Source organism: Copadichromis virginalis, linkage group LG15 (genome assembly GCF_057382275.1).
Source record: "Copadichromis virginalis isolate Kocher_CV1m ecotype Utaka linkage group LG15, C_Virginalis_male_GT1.1, whole genome shotgun sequence".
In the NCBI taxonomy this organism is placed as follows: Eukaryota; Metazoa; Chordata; class Actinopteri; order Cichliformes; family Cichlidae; genus Copadichromis; species Copadichromis virginalis.
The window spans coordinates 9,604,170-9,622,785 of record NC_140632.1 but is presented as its reverse complement, the minus strand read 5'-3'; the positions used below and the strand labels follow the sequence as shown (position 1 = coordinate 9,622,785).

General features: G+C 44.2%; 14 non-coding genes across 14 annotated transcripts; all 14 read left to right on the top strand.

Moving 5' to 3' along the window:
• Window positions 1–5,860: 5,860 nt before the first annotated feature.
• On the top strand, window positions 5,861–6,159 carry LOC146691808 (signal recognition particle RNA). Its single transcript, XR_014915416.1, has one exon.
• Window positions 6,160–6,772: 613 nt separating this feature from the next.
• On the top strand, window positions 6,773–6,844 carry trnaq-cug (transfer RNA glutamine (anticodon CUG)). The gene has a single exon. It is a non-coding gene; the product is annotated as a tRNA-Gln (tRNA).
• A 425-nt stretch (window positions 6,845–7,269) lies between these two features.
• On the top strand, window positions 7,270–7,352 carry trnal-cag (transfer RNA leucine (anticodon CAG)). The gene has a single exon. It is a non-coding gene; the product is annotated as a tRNA-Leu (tRNA).
• Window positions 7,353–8,051: 699 nt separating this feature from the next.
• Window positions 8,052–8,350, top strand: LOC146691805 (signal recognition particle RNA). Its single transcript, XR_014915405.1, has one exon.
• Window positions 8,351–8,915: 565 nt separating this feature from the next.
• Window positions 8,916–8,987, top strand: trnaq-cug (transfer RNA glutamine (anticodon CUG)). Its single transcript has one exon. It is a non-coding gene; the product is annotated as a tRNA-Gln (tRNA).
• A 425-nt stretch (window positions 8,988–9,412) lies between these two features.
• trnal-cag (transfer RNA leucine (anticodon CAG)) lies at window positions 9,413–9,495 on the top strand. Its single transcript has one exon. It is a non-coding gene; the product is annotated as a tRNA-Leu (tRNA).
• Window positions 9,496–10,212: 717 nt separating this feature from the next.
• LOC146691802 (signal recognition particle RNA) lies at window positions 10,213–10,511 on the top strand. The gene has a single exon (XR_014915411.1).
• Window positions 10,512–10,833: 322 nt separating this feature from the next.
• On the top strand, window positions 10,834–11,132 carry LOC146691801 (signal recognition particle RNA). The gene has a single exon (XR_014915417.1).
• Window positions 11,133–11,699: 567 nt separating this feature from the next.
• On the top strand, window positions 11,700–11,771 carry trnaq-cug (transfer RNA glutamine (anticodon CUG)). Its single transcript has one exon. It is a non-coding gene; the product is annotated as a tRNA-Gln (tRNA).
• Window positions 11,772–12,197: 426 nt separating this feature from the next.
• On the top strand, window positions 12,198–12,280 carry trnal-cag (transfer RNA leucine (anticodon CAG)). The gene has a single exon. It is a non-coding gene; the product is annotated as a tRNA-Leu (tRNA).
• A 699-nt stretch (window positions 12,281–12,979) lies between these two features.
• On the top strand, window positions 12,980–13,278 carry LOC146691798 (signal recognition particle RNA). The gene has a single exon (XR_014915412.1).
• Window positions 13,279–13,844: 566 nt separating this feature from the next.
• Window positions 13,845–13,916, top strand: trnaq-cug (transfer RNA glutamine (anticodon CUG)). The gene has a single exon. It is a non-coding gene; the product is annotated as a tRNA-Gln (tRNA).
• Window positions 13,917–14,341: 425 nt separating this feature from the next.
• trnal-cag (transfer RNA leucine (anticodon CAG)) lies at window positions 14,342–14,424 on the top strand. The gene has a single exon. It is a non-coding gene; the product is annotated as a tRNA-Leu (tRNA).
• A 699-nt stretch (window positions 14,425–15,123) lies between these two features.
• LOC146691795 (signal recognition particle RNA) lies at window positions 15,124–15,422 on the top strand. Its single transcript, XR_014915404.1, has one exon.
• The last annotated feature ends 3,194 nt before the right edge of the window (window positions 15,423–18,616 follow it).

Genomic DNA, 18,616 nt, shown 5'->3' with positions numbered 1-18,616 from the left:
ACAGCCTCACAGACTGGTCCATATGTTTGAGGCCTCTTCTAATGGCAGCTGGTTCTCAGAAGATTCAATATTCCATAATATGTTCTCCCTATGATCATCCGCAGTCAAGGCCCAGCTCAGAGGGACATCAGCTTGATGTGCCCTCACTCCTTTAATTAGCTGTCAATTAGTGCAAATGAATCAACTGTTCGCCTAATTAAGCAATGCCACCAGGCAGCTCCCGTATACAGGCCATTGTGTGAGCAGCATGAGAAATCCACAGCTAGCAAACTCATTTTGGATCACGAGTGCAACTTAACGATCGCACTGACAAACCGCGTTCATCGAGCTGGGAGTGTGAGCGGTGTTTGTCTGGTCAGGGTAAAGGTCAGTGTGTTAGTGTGATCAGGCAAATCTTACCCGTATACCTTTTTGTCTTTAACGTCAGTTTATATGTGCCAAACACATATATGCAAAATGATCCGATTTCCTTATTTGCAGCACACTGACAGATTCACAAACATAAATACTATAAAACACTATCTCATGAGCACTCAGCTATTTAAACACAAACTATATTGCCAAGTTCACAAAACATGTAAGTCAGTATTCGCACTGATGTTGGCAATAAGATACCTTTTCTTCATATCAAGTGTAGATGTTTTTAGTCTTTCTAACAATTAAATCAATAAAATAGTCACACTTTTGGGTCATCTTCTCCACCGTCTCCTTTTAGCCTCCTGATTCGCATGAATGACCATTAATTAACATAGTTGCTATTTCAAAGCCACTAGAATATTATTTTATTATGCAGACCACATATTTCCTTTACAGCTGGAGTGGAAATGTAATTTCCTCAAACGTCTGTTCACCCATTTATTTTTACATTTATTTATTTTATTACTGTGACATGCCTCTTCTTATGAACGTTTCCCATAATTAAATAAAAATACTGGCAACACCATTAACCGAATCCAAGTTCAGACATTGTGTGCTTACAAGTGAGTTCAGAGGTCACTGAATTAAATAAGCTATAAGGCTGCAGAGCCATAGGTGCGCTTGCATCATTATCATTTATTTTGGCACTTTGTAATACAGCTGCCAACTTGTGGTTTGATTTCTCTCCATTTACCATTAAATTAATTTGAATTCAGGATGCGCAGAAGACAAATCATACTTTAAGATCCTTTCATTTAATGAGGACCTTTGAGGCACTTTGGAGGAAAGAACAAACAATAATTCCCTTTCTTACATCATAAATATTTAGCATTTTAAGTGCTACAAGCTATATCATAGAGTATCTTTCATTCATTATGTCATTATCCGTTACTTATCCAGGTGAAAAGACTGATTGAGATTTAAATCTCATTTCCAAGAGAGAGCCGGCCAACCTAACATACCCTCTTGCATAATGATTATAGGAGGAGATATCTTCCCAAGGTGTGAGCTGTAGCATGTTTAGACTTGAAGTGTTCCTTTTTTCCATTTAAAAGATCACAAGGTCACAAGCATTACCTGTATTAAATACACTAAATCAAACACAGTGATAAATACTTAAATGTCATCTACACGTGTGTATATAAGTGCAGAGCATTTATGCATCCCCTTAAGGTTATAAAACACCCCAGAAATCACCTTAGTGTTAAAACAAGACACATGTATTAACTTGAGAGCATTACAGAGAATCTATGCACGTGTTATTAGTCTTACATCTTCATTTTGTCTGCACGCGTATGCCGATAATCGCATTTAATGGATGCACGCTGTTTAGAGGCTTGTGAACAGTCCAGCTATGTTTCCTCTCTCCCTTCTTCCACCAGCCTCTCTGGACCATTACAGGCTGTAATTGTTATTTAATGGATTAAACATTCATCCTCTCTGCGCAAAGTCCGCAGAGAGCATCACCATGTTCACACAGCTAAACATGCCTCATCAGACACACGCACACGCACACGCACACACACACACACACACCACCACCACCACCACAGCAACACTCATTTGACAGCAGTGTTTGTGCTTAAAATTCAATTACCCACTTATTGATAGCTCTCTGGGGTGCAAAGGAAGTGGACAACATGGTGCTGGTGGAAGTGTGGATGATTTCCCAGGAGGCCTCAAGCTCCTCTGCACATCTCCAGCTGGATCTATTTCATGGCTTTACTCATCAGCGGCAGAAGCAGATGGAGCATAAGCAGCAGTCATACACCTGCACACACCAGCGCACGCAGACACAGAGACTGGGGCTGTAACACTCACACACACATACATACACACACACACAGTGGAAACACAAGTCATTTATTACAGTCCATTCTAACAGTGAAAACATGATAAGACATTTGCTGAATTTTCAGGAGAGAACAAAACAAAACAAATTCTTCATAAAGATTAATTAAGTATATAAACAGTCATTTCATGTCTTTGACACCATATAAATCCACACAATTTTAATCTGGATTAAATTAGTGTTAGTTTATGTGTTAGTTCATTTAGTTTATCCTCGTCCTGTGTAAAAGAAATAATTTATTTCCCTAAATTTATGATTTTGCATGAGGACACTCATCCATTCCTTTTTGCTTCTGGTCTTGCACACTGATTGTCTTTCTTTTTTTTCTGCTGGCAATATTCTTGTAATTCTTTTTAACATAGTCTTTGTGACAGCATACAGGTAAAACACAAATATTTTTCAGCATTACTAGTAGCTCCCATCAACTGTGTCTGAAGCCATGCCAGTATTTGACATGCTGATTTTATTTTTTCCACCTCTGCTTTTCCAACTGGGACAAATTAAAAAAGTGTTGTTTTTACAGTACTATTCCAAATTCTTGAATCCCTCCTCATGTCCAAAATTGAAAAGTTGCCTTTTGCCCTGTTCTCTGTCAAGATGATCCACACTGCTCCAATGACGTTGAGGCTGAGAGACTGTGGAGCCAAATCCATGAGTAAAGTGCTCAGTTGTGTGTTTTTTCTATCCAGGTATGCTTTTACTACAATCAATGTGTGTTTGGGATCATTGCCATCCTGAAAAATGACATGGAAATCAGACACTTTCCAGATGGCATTACGTGGTCAATCAAACTCTGACAGTACTTTTCTGCATTTATAATTCCATCAGTTGTGGAGATCCCCAACACCAGTGGCTCAAACTGTCACTTTGCATGGTATTTACAGAAATACACAGGCAGTGTGTAGTCTAACAGCACAAAACCTAAAATAAGGATAAATAACAATCAAACAGTTATTTAACAGACCTGACGCCACTCATTTTCAGTTCAGTTCTTGTATAATTTAGCATACCTCATCCTTTCACCCTTATTTCCTTTCCTTAAGAATGGCTTCTTGACAGCCACCCTTCCACTGAGGCCATTGCTGATGAGACTTCAGTGAACAGTAGATGATCAACTGAAGGTCCAGATGTGGTTCTCAAGTCTTGTGTCAGGTTAGGTGGATTTTGTGTGTGCAGAACACTGGTTCTTCTCTTGAGTTATGGACCTTTTTTTGTACCTTAATGATTCATAGATGAGAGCTAACAAATAAAAAAAAAACATATATCTGACATGCATTGAAAATAAGTAAAAAAGCAGCCAATGGCCAAACAAAGACCTTCACAAGTCCTGTAGAACTACTACTCAAAACAACTTTTTAAAAAAATACGAGAAAATCCGGCTCCTTGGAAGAAAAATTCAAATAAAGGCACTTTACTGTGTGTCTAACACATCAGCCCTCAGTGCCACAGGTAGTGCACCACAGGTTAGCCACGCGTCTCAGAGTCCCCAGAGGCCAGAGGGGGCCCCACACAGACGCTCTTGTTGCTGCTGGCCTCATTCCCCGCTAATTACAGCACTCATCTCTGCTCTCCCATGAGACGCCACAACACTGATGACAACACAGGGAAGGTTCTGCATCACCAGCAGCTGAGGCTGCCGACTGCACATCAATACCCAAGGGGGCAAAAGGAGTAACGATGGTGTGATTGCATGTTGGGGGGTTTGTGGTTAGAGTTATGCAGGGCCAGTTTTGCTGCTACTATCAGTCTGGCACATCCTAAACTGATTTATTAACTGCAACTTTATTGTGTTAATCTGTTGCAATTCAGCTCTGATTTAGAAAAACACATGAAACCTAAAACTACAAACTTACAACATGTGGTGTTCCGTCAGAGACACTACACCACATGATCTAGCATGAGTACAAGTCTGAGTAGAAAACAAAGATGAATCTTGTTGTCCTTTGGTGCCACCTTGTCAGACTACAGCTTGCACGTCCCTGAAGATGACTCTTGATCGATGAGCTCCAAAGATACTGTACCTCTCAGTGTGATTGTTCATTAGCAGGACACAGGGATCTAATGGCCAGCACACTTCTGGCAGTCATAAATCTTCAGACTCCACCCAGGTTTGCTCCCCTGTCTCATCAAGGCCCGTGAAGAATGGAGTCAGTGTGATAAAAAGGAGTGTGGGATTTATATTTTCCCTCTACCGCCTCCTCCACGCACCGAGATGAGCTAACAGGCACAGAGAAATGACAAGTGGGGCTTGACAAGACACCCCCGTGAATGTGATGATGCCGCTAGATGTGTTTTAGATGCTGATGAGCCTGCTGGACAAAAAGAGCATTTTAATGTCTCTTTTCTGTTTATTATACATTATACTTAAGAGTGTTTTGAACCCAAGCAGAACAGCTGAGATGAAAGTGGGGTTTACAGGGCCCTAAAACCAAAGCAACTAAATGGGGTTTGACCGTCAAAGTGACACATTTGTTTTTCTTACTGTGACTTGCCAAACGTCTTACAAGAAAACACTTATGTGTGGTAGACAGAAATACATTCCGAGTGGCTGGTTTGTAGTGGAATGAGAGCAGGTGTATTGACAGGTGAAAGTCAAGTGAATGGAAAACTGGGTACTGCCGAACAGGTGAGGAAATACGGGGCTTGAAATTGTTTAAACTTAGAAAGATTTCCTTGTAGTCTTTCTAATGTGTGGCCTTAATGTGACCTTGACTGTGCCTCTGAAAGCTTGTTGCCTCATTTATTACATCCTTGTCCTAGTATGCTGTGTATACAGTGATTGCTCTGAAATACAGCTTCACATTTGTGAGTACAAGAGGTTCTGGTGTTCCTTGGCCTTTTCCTTTATCATAACATTTATCATTAACTAATCAGTGAATGCATATTTTGGAAAAGTTGCTCCAAAGCTGCAAAAATGAGGAAAATGAGATCAGATATGCTCATTGGTTAACATCTTTCCTAAAATGCACTTTCCTAATTAGTCTTTAAATACTTTTTGACAGTTGGATGATGTCATAGTCTGACCAATTTGTGTGGGGCGGTGGAGAGTGAATACATTGCTGCTGCGTCCAATTCACTCTGACCTTTTTTTATTCTGCAGTTCCATGTCATGAAATTTAGGTCAGAGAACAATGCACGCTCTCTGTTAGAACTAGTGGGGTGCCAAAACCCTAGCTACTCCCCTCTGACCCTCATCCCAAGCTTTCACATTCATCCACTTTCCACACAACGTTTCACTTCACAGACTGGAAGATGTATAAAAAAAACAAAGGTATTTTTATCTGGAAAGATGTTCTATCTAGATCTATCTATCTATCTATCTATCTATCTATCTACCTGTCTACCTATTTATCTATTTATTTATCTCATCAAATACTGTGTTACAGCTTGGCTGATGATGGGCACAGCTCCACAAATGTAACAATTTGTGATTATTATCTAACAGTATTACAAACACTTGTCAATCACTATGTGGTATTAAAGAGCTGTCTGAAATTCAGTTGTACACCACACAAAGTTACAGAGTGGGGTGTCTGAGTGCTGATGTCACCTCAGACATAGTTAAAATCCTTGTTAACGTAGCTGCTTCTCGCCGGGTGCGGTGGCGCGTTCCTGTAATCCAAGCTACCGGAAGGCTGAGGTTGGAGGATCGTTTAAGGTCAGGAGCTCTGAGCTGCAGCAGGCTGTGTCGATCGGGTATCCACACTAAGTTCGGCATTGATATGGTGATCCTCGGGGAGCCCGGGACCACCAGGTCGCCTAAGGAGGGGTGCACCGGCCCAGGTCGGAGACGGAGCAGGTCAAAGCCCCCGTGTCGCTCAGTAGTGGGATGGTGCCTGTGAATAGATGCTGTAGCGCAGACTGAGCAATACAGCGAGACCCAATCTTTATATACACCCTTATACCTGTCTCTACCTCACACAGCAACCTCATCAGTCCTTCTTTGTCTTTTTAATTGACGTTAAACACACTCACAAACCTGCTGCTCTGCTTGTCCTACACCACCTCCACCTGCCGGACAGCTGCAAATACATCCTCCATCCTAAACACTTCTGATGCCCAGCAGGTGGAGACAAACTCAAACTAGGAAATTCATTCAGGTAACCTTTGGGTTTAATATTTGCATCTTATGATCACAGCTTTGACTGTCATGTAAAAAGGGTTTTTTTTGTTTTAGAAGTGAACTGTGCACAACTTCAGTACAGGCATGAGTCAGGATTTCAGGGTAAAGTAAATGTTTTCTTTACATCATTTCTTTGAGTGTATGGTGAAAGATTGCCAGGGAAGGGACTGTGTTGCATTTTACTGGGATAATTTCTCTATTTTTTAAAATAGATTTTTCATCTTATAATCAACAGTATATAAAACTATATATATATATATATATATATATATATATATATATATATATATATATATATATATATCTATATCTATATTACATATTGGCTGAATACTTTTTGGCAGGTTGCCATGATCAGGCAGTTCACACACTCTCACAGGGGTTCCATGGTGTAATGGTTAGCACTCTGGACTCTGAATCCAGCGATCCGAGTTCAAATCTCGGTGGGACCTGAGTTTTTTTATCCGCTGATTGGGATGTGAAACATTTGAGCGTCTTCTCTGGGACACCAAAACTGTGCTATAATTGTGTTTTCAGTCAGAGGTGTATAAAATCAAGCAGCAAACCTTGACCTCTCCCTTTACAAACACTTGTCAATCACTATGTGGTATTAAAGAGCTGTCTGAAATTCAGTTGTACACCACACAAAGTTACAGAGTGGGGTGTCTGAGTGCTGAGGTGCGCTTGTGCGTAAAAGTCACAAACACTCCCCTGACTCACTAACTGCACAGCTGACTTCAAAGTCAGCACAGAAAGTGGGCGCCACGAGTATGTGTTTCCATGGCTGAACAGCTGCTATATGTGTTATGTGGAGTATAACGTTTGTGTCGTCCCAACTATCTAAAGTTGTAACCTCCACGAAAGTCCCATGTAGTACGTCAGGATGGCCGAGCGGTCTAAGGCGCTGCGTTCAGGTCGCAGTCTCCTCTGGAGGCGTGGGTTCGAATCCCACTTCTGACATTCAAGCTTTGCTCTTCTTCATATTGTCACAACATACACTTGAAATTTGGTTGAACCACGAGGTTTCTCACAACTTGCTTATCACAGTTGTGCACCGTTCATCCCTGAACTGTAGTGGATTTTATAATGATGTACACTGTAAAAACATTCTACATAATTCTAATAAAATTCACTACAGGAAGCTGATTACTGGTGCATCTTTGAATGTGCTCACATTGACACTGATGTGCTAAAAACCTGATTTTGTGAAGTCAAAACTTTCAGCAAGTTGAAACAATCTTTCTTATTGACTCCAATTAGCCTAAAATAAGGACTGGTCCCATCCCATGTCATGGCATGAAAATATGACAGGCTGTCATCAATTCAATCAGATACTTGCGAAAATGGTAAACACTGAGTAAAAATCCTTCAACATTTTTATTGTATTTCTGACAGTGTACACACAAAACAATAATATACAAACACACACGTACACATACGCTGTCCTTCGGCTTATTAAAAAGGCTGTCATGTTTTTGCTTGGTCAAAAAAAAAAAACCCAACAAAAAACAACAACCTGTTATTACTGTGCTGACTTCCTCATTTTGAAATGATTAGGTTTTTTACTTTTACAGCATTTCATCTTGGCTGATGATGGCCACTAACCTGATGAGCTCACATGAATGAAAGTAAAACTTCCTGTGAACGTAGCTGCTTCTCGCCGGGTGCGGTGGCGCGTGCCTGTCATCCAAGTTACTGGGAGGCTGAGGTTGGAGGATCGTTTGAGCACAGGAGCTCTGAGCTGCAGCAGGCTGTGTCGATCGGGTGTCCGCGCTAAGTTCGGCATCGATATGGTGATCCTGGGGGAGCCCGGGACCACCAGGTCGTCTAAAGAGGGGTGCACCGGCCCAGGTCGGAGACGGAGCAGGTCAAAGCCCCCGTGCTGCTCAGTAGTGGGATCGCGCCTGTGAATAGATGCTGTAGCGCAGCCTGAGCAATACAGCGAGACCCAATCTTTATACACACCCTTATACCTGTCTCTACCTCACACAGCAGCCTCGTCAGCCCTTATTTATATTTTTAATTGACGTCAAAAACACTCACAAACCTGCTGCTCTGCTTGTCCTACACCACCTCCACCTGCAGGACAGCTGCAAATACATCCTCCATCCTAAACACTTCTGATGCCCAGCAGGTGGAGACAAACTCAAACTAGGAAATTCATTCAGGTAACCTTTGGGTTTAATATTTGCATCTTACGATCACAGCTTTGACTGTCATGTAAAAAGGGTTTTTTTTGTTTTAGAAGTGAACTGTGCACAACTTCAGTACAGGCATGAGTCAGGATTTCAGGGTAAAGTAAATGTTTTCTTTACATCATTTCTTTGAGTGTATGGTGAAAGATTGCCAGGGAAGGGACTGTGTTGCATTTTACTGGGATAATTTCTCTATTTTTTTAAATAGATTTTTCATCTTATAATCAACAGTATATAAAACTATATATATATATACATATATATTACATATTGGCTGAATACTTTTTGGCAGGTTGCCATGATCAGGCAGTTCACACACTCTCACAGGGGTTCCATGGTGTAATGGTTAGCACTCTGGACTCTGAATCCAGCGATCCGAGTTCAAATCTCGGTGGGACCTGAGTTTTTTTATCCGCTGATTGGGATGTGAAACATTTGAGCGTCTTCTCTGGGACACCAAAACTGTGCTATAATTGTGTTTTCAGTGAGAGGTGTATAAAATCAAGCAGCAAACCTTGACCTCTCCCTTTACAAACACTTGTCAATCACTATGTGGTATTAAAGAGCTGTCTGAAATTCAGTTGTACACCACACAAAGTTACAGAGTGGGGTGTCTGAGTGCTGAGGTGCGCTTGTGCGTAAAAGTCACAAACACTCCCCTGACTCACTAACTGCACAGCTGACTTCAAAGTCAGCACAGAAAGTGGGCGCCACGAGTATGTGTTTCCATGGCTGAACAGCTGCTATATGTGTTATGTGGAGTATAACGTTTGTGTCGTCCCAACTATCTAAAGTTGTAACCTCCACGAAAGTCCCATGTAGTACGTCAGGATGGCCGAGCGGTCTAAGGCGCTGCGTTCAGGTCGCAGTCTCCTCTGGAGGCGTGGGTTCGAATCCCACTTCTGACATTCAAGCTTTGCTCTTCTTCATATTGTCACAACATACACTTGAAATTTGGTTGAACCACGAGGTTTCTCACAACTTGCTTATCACAGTTGTGCACCGTTCATCCCTGAACTGTAGTGGATTTTATAATGATGTACACTGTAAAAACATTCTACATAATTCTAATAAAATTCACTACAGGAAGCTGATTACTGGTGCACAACTAAATGTGTGCATCTTTGAATGTGCTCACATTGACACTGATGTGCTAAAAACCTGATTTTGTGAAGTCAAAACTTTCAGCAAGTTGAAACAATCTTTCTTATTGACTCCAATTAGCCTAAAATAAGGACTGGTCCCATCCCATGTCATGGCATGAAAATATGACAGGCTGTCATCAATTCAATCAGATACTTGCGAAAATTGTAAACACTGAGTAAAAATCCTTCAACATTTTTATTGTATTTCTGACAGTGTACACACAAAACAATAATATACAAACACACACGTACATATACGCTGTCCTTCGGCTTATTAAAAAGGCTATGTCATGTTTTTGCTTGGTCAAAAAAAAAACCCCCAACAAAAAACAACAACCTGTTATTACTGTGCTGACTTCCTCATTTTGAAATGATTAGGTTTTTTACTTTTACAGCATTTCATCTTGGCTGATGATGGCCACTAACCTGATGAGCTCACATGAATGAAAGTAAAACTTCCTGTGAACGTAGCTGCTTCTCGCCGGGTGCGGTGGCGCGTGCCTGTCATCCAAGTTACTGGGAGGCTGAGGTTGGAGGATCGTTTGAGCACAGGAGCTCTGAGCTGCAGCAGGCTGTGTCGATCGGGTGTCCGCGCTAAGTTCGGCATCGATATGGTGATCCTGGGGGAGCCCGGGACCACCAGGTCGTCTAAAGAGGGGTGCACCGGCCCAGGTCGGAGACGGAGCAGGTCAAAGCCCCCGTGCTGCTCAGTAGTGGGATGGCGCCTGTGAATAGATGCTGTAGCGCAGCCTGAGCAATACAGCGAGACCCAATCTTTATACACACCATTATACCTGTCTCTACCTCACACAGCAGCCTCGTCAGCCCTTATTTATATTTTTAATTGACGTCAAAAACACTCACAAACCTGCTGCTCTGCTTGTCCTGCACCACCTCCACCTGCAACTACATCCTCCACCCTAAACACTCCTGCCGCCCAGCAGGTGAAGACAAACTAAATCAATCAATCAATCAATCAATCTCTCTATCTCTCTATCTAATAACTTATTGCATTACAACTTGGCTAATGATGGGCAGGAAGTTTATGTGATGATGTCACCTCAGACATAGTTAAAATCCTTGTTAACGTAGCTGCTTCTCGCCGGGTGCGGTGGCGCGTGCCTGTAATCCAAGCTACCGGAAGGCTGAGGTTGGAGGGTTGTTTAAGGTCAGGAGCTCTGAGCTGCAGCAGGCTGTGTCGATCGGGTATCCACACTAAGTTCGGCATTGATATGGTGATCCTCGGGGAGCCCGGGACCACCAGGTCGCCTAAGGAGGGGTGCACCGGCCCAGGTCGGAGACGGAGCAGGTCAAAGCCCCCGTGTCGCTCAGTAGTGGGATGGTGCCTGTGAATAGATGCTGTAGCGCAGACTGAGCAATGCAGCGAGACCCAATCTTTATATACACCCTTATACCTGTCTCTACCTCACACAGCAACCTCATCAGTCCTTCTTTGTCTTTTTAATTGACGTTAAACACACTCACAAACCTGCTGCTCTGCTTGTCCTACACCACCTCCACCTGCAGGACAGCTGCAAATACATCCTCCATCCTAAACACTTCTGATGCCCAGCAGGTGGAGACAAACTCAAACTAGGAAATTCATTCAGGTAACCTTTGGGTTTAATATTTGCATCTTATGATCACAGCTTTGACTGTCATGTAAAAAGGGTTTTTTTTGTTTTAGAAGTGAACTGTGCACAACTTCAGTACAGGCATGAGTCAGGATTTCAGGGTAAAGTAAATGTTTTCTTTACATCATTTCTTTGAGTGTATGGTGAAAGATTGCCAGGGAAGGGACTGTGTTGCATTTTACTGGGATAATTTCTCTATTTTTTTAAATAGATTTTTCATCTTATAATCAACAGTATATAAAACTATATATATATATATACATATATATTACATATTGGCTGAATACTTTTTGGCAGGTTGCCATGATCAGGCAGTTCACACACTCTCACAGGGGTTCCATGGTGTAATGGTTAGCACTCTGGACTCTGAATCCAGCGATCCGAGTTCAAATCTCAGTGGGACCTGAGTTTTTTTTATCCGCTGATTGGGATGTGAAACATTTGAGCGTCTTCTCTGGGACACCAAAACTGTGCTATAATTGTGTTTTCAGTCAGAGGTGTATAAAATCAAGCAGCAAACCTTGACCTCTCCCTTTACAAACACTTGTCAATCACTATGTGGTATTAAAGAGCTGTCTGAAATTCAGTTGTACACCACACAAAGTTACAGAGTGGGGTGTCTGAGTGCTGAGGTGCGCTTGTGTGTAAAAGTCACAAACACTCCCCTGACTCACTAACTGCACAGCTGACTTCAAAGTCAGCACAGAAAGTGGGCGCCACGAGTATGTGTTTCCATGGCTGAACAGCTGCTATATGTGTTATGTGGAGTATAACGTTTGTGTCGTCCCAACTATCTAAAGTTGTAACCTCCACGAAAGTCCCATGTAGTACGTCAGGATGGCCGAGCGGTCTAAGGCGCTGCGTTCAGGTCGCAGTCTCCTCTGGAGGCGTGGGTTCGAATCCCACTTCTGACATTCAAGCTTTACTCTTCTTCATATTGTCACAACATACACTTGAAATTTGGTTGAACCACGAGGTTTCTCACAACTTGCTTATCACAGTTGTGCACCGTTCATCCCTGAACTGTAGTGGATTTTATAATGATGTACACTGTAAAAACATTCTACATAATTCTAATAAAATTCACTACAGGAAGCTGATTACTGGTGCATCTTTGAATGTGCTCACATTGACACTGATGTGCTAAAAACCTGATTTTGTGAAGTCAAAACTTTCAGCAAGTTGAAACAATCTTTCTTATTGACTCCAATTAGCCTAAAATAAGGACTGGTCCCATCCCATGTCATGGCATGAAAATATGACAGGCTGTCATCAATTCAATCAGATACTTGCGAAAATGGTAAACACTGAGTAAAAATCCTTCAACATTTTTATTGTATTTCTGACAGTGTACACACAAAACAATAATATACAAACACACACGTACACATACGCTGTCCTTCGGCTTATTAAAAAGGCTGTCATGTTTTTGCTTGGTCAAAAAAAAAAAACCCAACAAAAAACAACAACCTGTTATTACTGTGCTGACTTCCTCATTTTGAAATGATTAGGTTTTTTACTTTTACAGCATTTCATCTTGGCTGATGATGGCCACTAACCTGATGAGCTCACATGAATGAAAGTAAAACTTCCTGTGAACGTAGCTGCTTCTCGCCGGGTGCGGTGGCGCGTACCTGTCATCCAAGTTACTGGGAGGCTGAGGTTGGAGGATCGTTTGAGCACAGGAGCTCTGAGCTGCAGCAGGCTGTGTCGATCGGGTGTCCGCGCTAAGTTCGGCATCGATATGGTGATCCTGGGGGAGCCCGGGACCACCAGGTCGTCTAAAGAGGGGTTCACCGGCCCAGGTCGGAGACGGAGCAGGTCAAAGCCCCCGTGCTGCTCAGTAGTGGGATGGCGCCTGTGAATAGATGCTGTAGCGCAGCCTGAGCAATACAGCGAGACCCAATCTTTATACACACCATTATACCTGTCTCTACCTCACACAGCAGCCTCGTCAGCCCTTATTTATATTTTTAATTGACGTCAAAAACACTCACAAACCTGCTGCTCTGCTTGTCCTACACCACCTCCACCTGCAGGACAGCTGCAAATACATCCTCCATCCTAAACACTTCTGATGCCCAGCAGGTGGAGACAAACTCAAACTAGGAAATTCATTCAGGTAACCTTTGGCTTTAATATTTGCATCTTATGATCACAGCTTTGACTGTCATGTAAAAAGGGTTTTTTTTGTTTTAGAAGTGAACTGTGCACAACTTCAGTACAGTCATGAGTCAGGATTTCAGGGTAAAGTAAATGTTTTCTTTACATCATTTCTTTGAGTGTATGGTGAAAGATTGCCAGGGAAGGGACTGTGTTGCATTTTACTGGGATAATTTCTCTACTTTTTTTAAATAGATTTTTCATCTTATAATCAACAGTATATAAAACTATATATATATATACATATATATTACATATTGGCTGAATACTTTTTGGCAGGTTGCCATGATCAGGCAGTTCACACACTCTCACAGGGGTTCCATGGTGTAATGGTTAGCACTCTGGACTCTGAATCCAACGATCCGAGTTCAAATCTCGGTGGGACCTGAGTTTTTTTATCCGCTGATTGGGATGTGAAACATTTGAGCGTCTTCTCTGGGACACCAAAACTGTGCTATAATTGTGTTTCCAGTGAGAGGTGTATAAAATCAAGCAGCAAACCTTGACCTCTCCCTTTACAAACACTTGTCAATCACTATGTGGTATTAAAGAGCTGTCTGAAATTCAGTTGTACACCACACAAAGTTACAGAGTGGGGTGTCTGAGTGCTGAGGTGCGCTTGTGCGTAAAAGTCACAAACACTCCCCTGACTCACTAACTGCACAGCTGACTTCAAAGTCAGCACAGAAAGTGGGCGCCACGAGTATGTGTTTCCATGGCTGAACAGCTGCTATATGTGTTATGTGGAGTATAACGTTTGTGTCGTCCCAACTATCTAAAGTTGTAACCTCCACGAAAGTCCCATGTAGTACGTCAGGATGGCCGAGCGGTCTAAGGCGCTGCGTTCAGGTCGCAGTCTCCTCTGGAGGCGTGGGTTCGAATCCCACTTCTGACATTCAAGCTTTGCTCTTCTTCATATTGTCACAACATACACTTGAAATTTGGTTGAACCACGAGGTTTCTCACAACTTGCTTATCACAGTTGTGCACCGTTCATCCCTGAACTGTAGTGGATTTTATAATGATGTACACTGTAAAAACATTCTACATAATTCTAATAAAATTCACTACAGGAAGCTGATTACTGGTGCATCTTTGAATGTGCTCACATTGACACTGATGTGCTAAAAACCTGATTTTGTGAAGTCAAAACTTTCAGCAAGTTGAAACAATCTTTCTTATTGACTCCAATTAGCCTAAAATAAGGACTGGTCCCATCCCATGTCATGGCATGAAAATATGACAGGCTGTCATCAATTCAATCAGATACTTGCGAAAATGGTAAACACTGAGTAAAAATCCTTCAACATTTTTATTGTATTTCTGACAGTGTACACACAAAACAATAATATACAAACACACACGTACACATACGCTGTCCTTCGGCTTATTAAAAAGGCTGTCATGTTTTTGCTTGGTCAAAAAAAAAAAACCCAACAAAAAACAACAACCTGTTATTACTGTGCTGACTTCCTCATTTTGAAATGATTAGGTTTTTTACTTTTACAGCATTTCATCTTGGCTGATGATGGCCACTAACCTGATGAGCTCACATGAATGAAAGTAAAACTTCCTGTGAACGTAGCTGCTTCTCGCCGGGTGCGGTGGCGCGTGCCTGTCATCCAAGTTACTGGGAGGCTGAGGTTGGAGGATCGTTTGAGCACAGGAGCTCTGAGCTGCAGCAGGCTGTGTCGATCGGGTGTCCGCGCTAAGTTCGGCATCGATATGGTGATCCTGGGGGAGCCCGGGACCACCAGGTCGTCTAAAGAGGGGTGCACCGGCCCAGGTCGGAGACGGAGCAGGTCAAAGCCCCCGTGCTGCTCAGTAGTGGGATCGCGCCTGTGAATAGATGCTGTAGCGCAGCCTGAGCAATACAGCGAGACCCAATCTTTATACACACCATTATACCTGTCTCTACCTCACACAGCAGCCTCGTCAGCCCTTATTTATATTTTTAATTGACGTCAAAAACACTCACAAACCTGCTGCTCTGCTTGTCCTGCACCACCTCCACCTGCAACTAAATCCTCCACCCTAAACACTCCTGCCGCCCAGCAGGTGAAGACAAACTAAATCAATCAATCAATCAATCTCTCTATCTCTCTATCTAATAACTTATTGCATTACAACTTGGCTAATGATGGGCAGGAAGTTTATGTGATGATGTCACCTCAGACATAGTTAAAATCCTTGTTTGTTTTTTTTTTTTTTTTTTTTTTTTTTCTTAAATGACATCAGAAACAGCAGTACGCGACATTACGTGATGGTAGAGCTTCAGTTCATCCTTTGTCATTTTTTTTTTCTTTTTTTTTTTTTTTTTATAAATAGGACAGGGGGAATGAATGAGAGAAAGAGGGGGAGAGGAAGAAAGAAAACCAAAGGGGAGAAGAGACGGTGAGAGGGGGGGGGGAAGAGAGAGAAAAAAAAAAAAAAGAACTCCTGGGTCACCTGTATGGAGAAAAAAAACAAACAAACAAAAAAAACAAACAGAGGAGACAGCAAACAACAAAGAGCAACATAATAATAGAGAAAACAAAGCACCATCACAATAAACTAGCTAGTCATAGATATCAATATTTACTAAATAATAAACGATATTGTGCAGCACGCAAGATAGACAGCGCACAGTGTGCTTTGAGGCAGCAGCCAAGAAAGCTTTAGTCCGCGTCTGTGAATACACCTGTGTGCATACCTGTGTGGATCAGCATGCTTGCATTCCAAAGGTTTCTCCATGTAATGATCTGCTAGGGAGTGTGGGGGGGCCACAGCCCCGTCCTCCAGGGTGTGAAGCGGGTATGGAGGAGATCAAAACTCCAGACATCCAGAGGCCCCCAGAACACAAGAGACCATGGAAGACCAACAGAGGGGCAGCTGCGCCACTGTTCCAGTAAGAGCTGAGGAGAGTCCCAGATGAGGGCTCGCCCAGCAGCCGCGGAGCAGAAGTCAGGGGGAGTTGCAGTGACGCGCCCGTGAGCTCCGCCGGCCCCCAGCTGCGCCTGAGTGACCGAGCCCCAGGCCGAGAGGCCGGGGGCACCCCACCTCCAAAGGGGCCCGAGCGAGCCCCAGGCCCCAGGCCCCGACAAGCGGCCGCCAAGGAGTGAGCCGGTGTGTACCCGGACGCCCACCCCCAGACACAAAGAACCACCAACACACCGACACCTGAGGGAGTCCGCCACCGGCAGGGGAAGTGGTGGTGGGTGGAGATAGGCCTCCAAACCTTGGAGGGCCTGAGGTGTCCCCAGAGAGGTGGCGTCTGATACCCAACCTGACATATAGACACAGACATACAGGCACCCACAGACACAAACATCCATTCCCACCCTCATGCTCTCATATGCACTCACTCCACACTCAACCAACGTGGAGACAGACATAAAGAGACGCTGTACACACAATCACACTCCCCAAGCGTACTCTACAAACCGGGTCTAGGTACCCTTGCCCCTGGAGGGGGGAATTGCACCCAGACCCAGGTGGTGTTACCCTTTTCCCTGCGGTGGGGAGAGGCAGACCACCCCGACTCCGCAGCAGCAGGGAGGCCCCACACCCCAGACCGCAGTCGGACGGCCAACTCCTCCTACTAGCCCTCCCGCTCCAGCAGGCCGCAGAGAATGGGAGTGGGAGAAGACTCCAAACCTCCCTCCACCCGCTCATTGTAGTGTTGATGCATATGTGTTCTAAGGTGTAATTAAAACCCAGGAGGGCATGGAGCTACCTGCCAAGGAGCAGCAGGTAAGCGCATAGTCCCTCCTGCTAGCCCTCAATGACTAAGTGTATTTAAAATTGAGAGGTGGGCAACGACGTCAGGGGTGAGGTATACACCCTGATGGTAATTTGGACTCCATGATTGTGCCCACCCCCAAGATCCTATATGTATGTGTAATGAGAGTGTGAATAATGTGAATGTCTAAGTTGTGGGATAAAATTGAACCCTCCCTGGGGCCAGCTCCCCCGCTGACCCCAGTAGGCACTCCCACCCTCCGCGACCCGCCAGGGAAGGGGGGCCCAGGCCCATCAGACCGGGGCCCAGTGCAGTAGCGCCCTCCGGCTCCACAGAGCCCTGGACAGTCCACCCAACCCCACCACAGAGAAAACTGCACCCACCCCACCATCCACACATCTTCCAGACTACATAAGACGGTAAACGCCCAGGCTGAGATCTTCCTCCACCTCTCCTGTATCTCCCCCTCCTGCAGAGAGTTCCTGAAGAGAAGAAAGCTCCTGCAAGATGTGACCATCCCCCCCACCAGTTGAAGAGCCCCCCAGGCGGCTCGACGCACCGGCGGCACCCTGCTCCAGGGCCGGGCCCCCATGCACCCACCCGCCCACAACCCCGGCAGCACACCAACCAGGACCCAAGCCCCCGAGGCCCGGCCCGGGCCCCAGCCCAGAGACGGAGCGCCCCCAGAACCTCACGCCCATCCCGGACCCACCCAGGGGCAGCCAGGTTGCCAGGTCAGTAACCCACGTCCGTCAGCACAGACCCTCCCCTAGCCCCGCTGCACGCAGCCGCGAGGAAACAGTCACCTGAGAGCCAACAGAGCCCCCAACCGGACGTGACCGCTATCCCGGGTTGAGCCCCCCAAGGAAGATGCCTCCCGGGAACCCCCCGACGCCCTAAGCCTGTCCCTACCCCCTCACCAATCACAACAGTGAAGGCGGGACCAAACTATGACCCCCCACCCCCACTAGGTGATGGAGCTGATAAAAGGGGCCCAGAGCAATTGATCTAATGTGGTGGCAGAGGCTGTATCAAGACTAATGTAATCTAATAGATAATTTCTATATTGGTTAGAATTAAGATTATTTTTATTTTTCCAGTTCATGAGGACTGTTTTCTTGGCTATGCATAGGGCAGTGAAGATCATATGGGCTATATTCTTTTCTGAAGTGACATTATCTAAGCTGCCCAGTAGACACACTAAGGGGGAAGTTGGAATGTTACATTTCAGACACTTTGATAAGTCTTCACATATCTCGCGCCAAAACTTTTGCACTGGTGGACAGAACCAAAGAGCGTGGATGTAATTGTCTGGTGTATTGCCTTGACAGTCTGAGCAGTTGTTGGAAGATGTAAAGCCCATCTT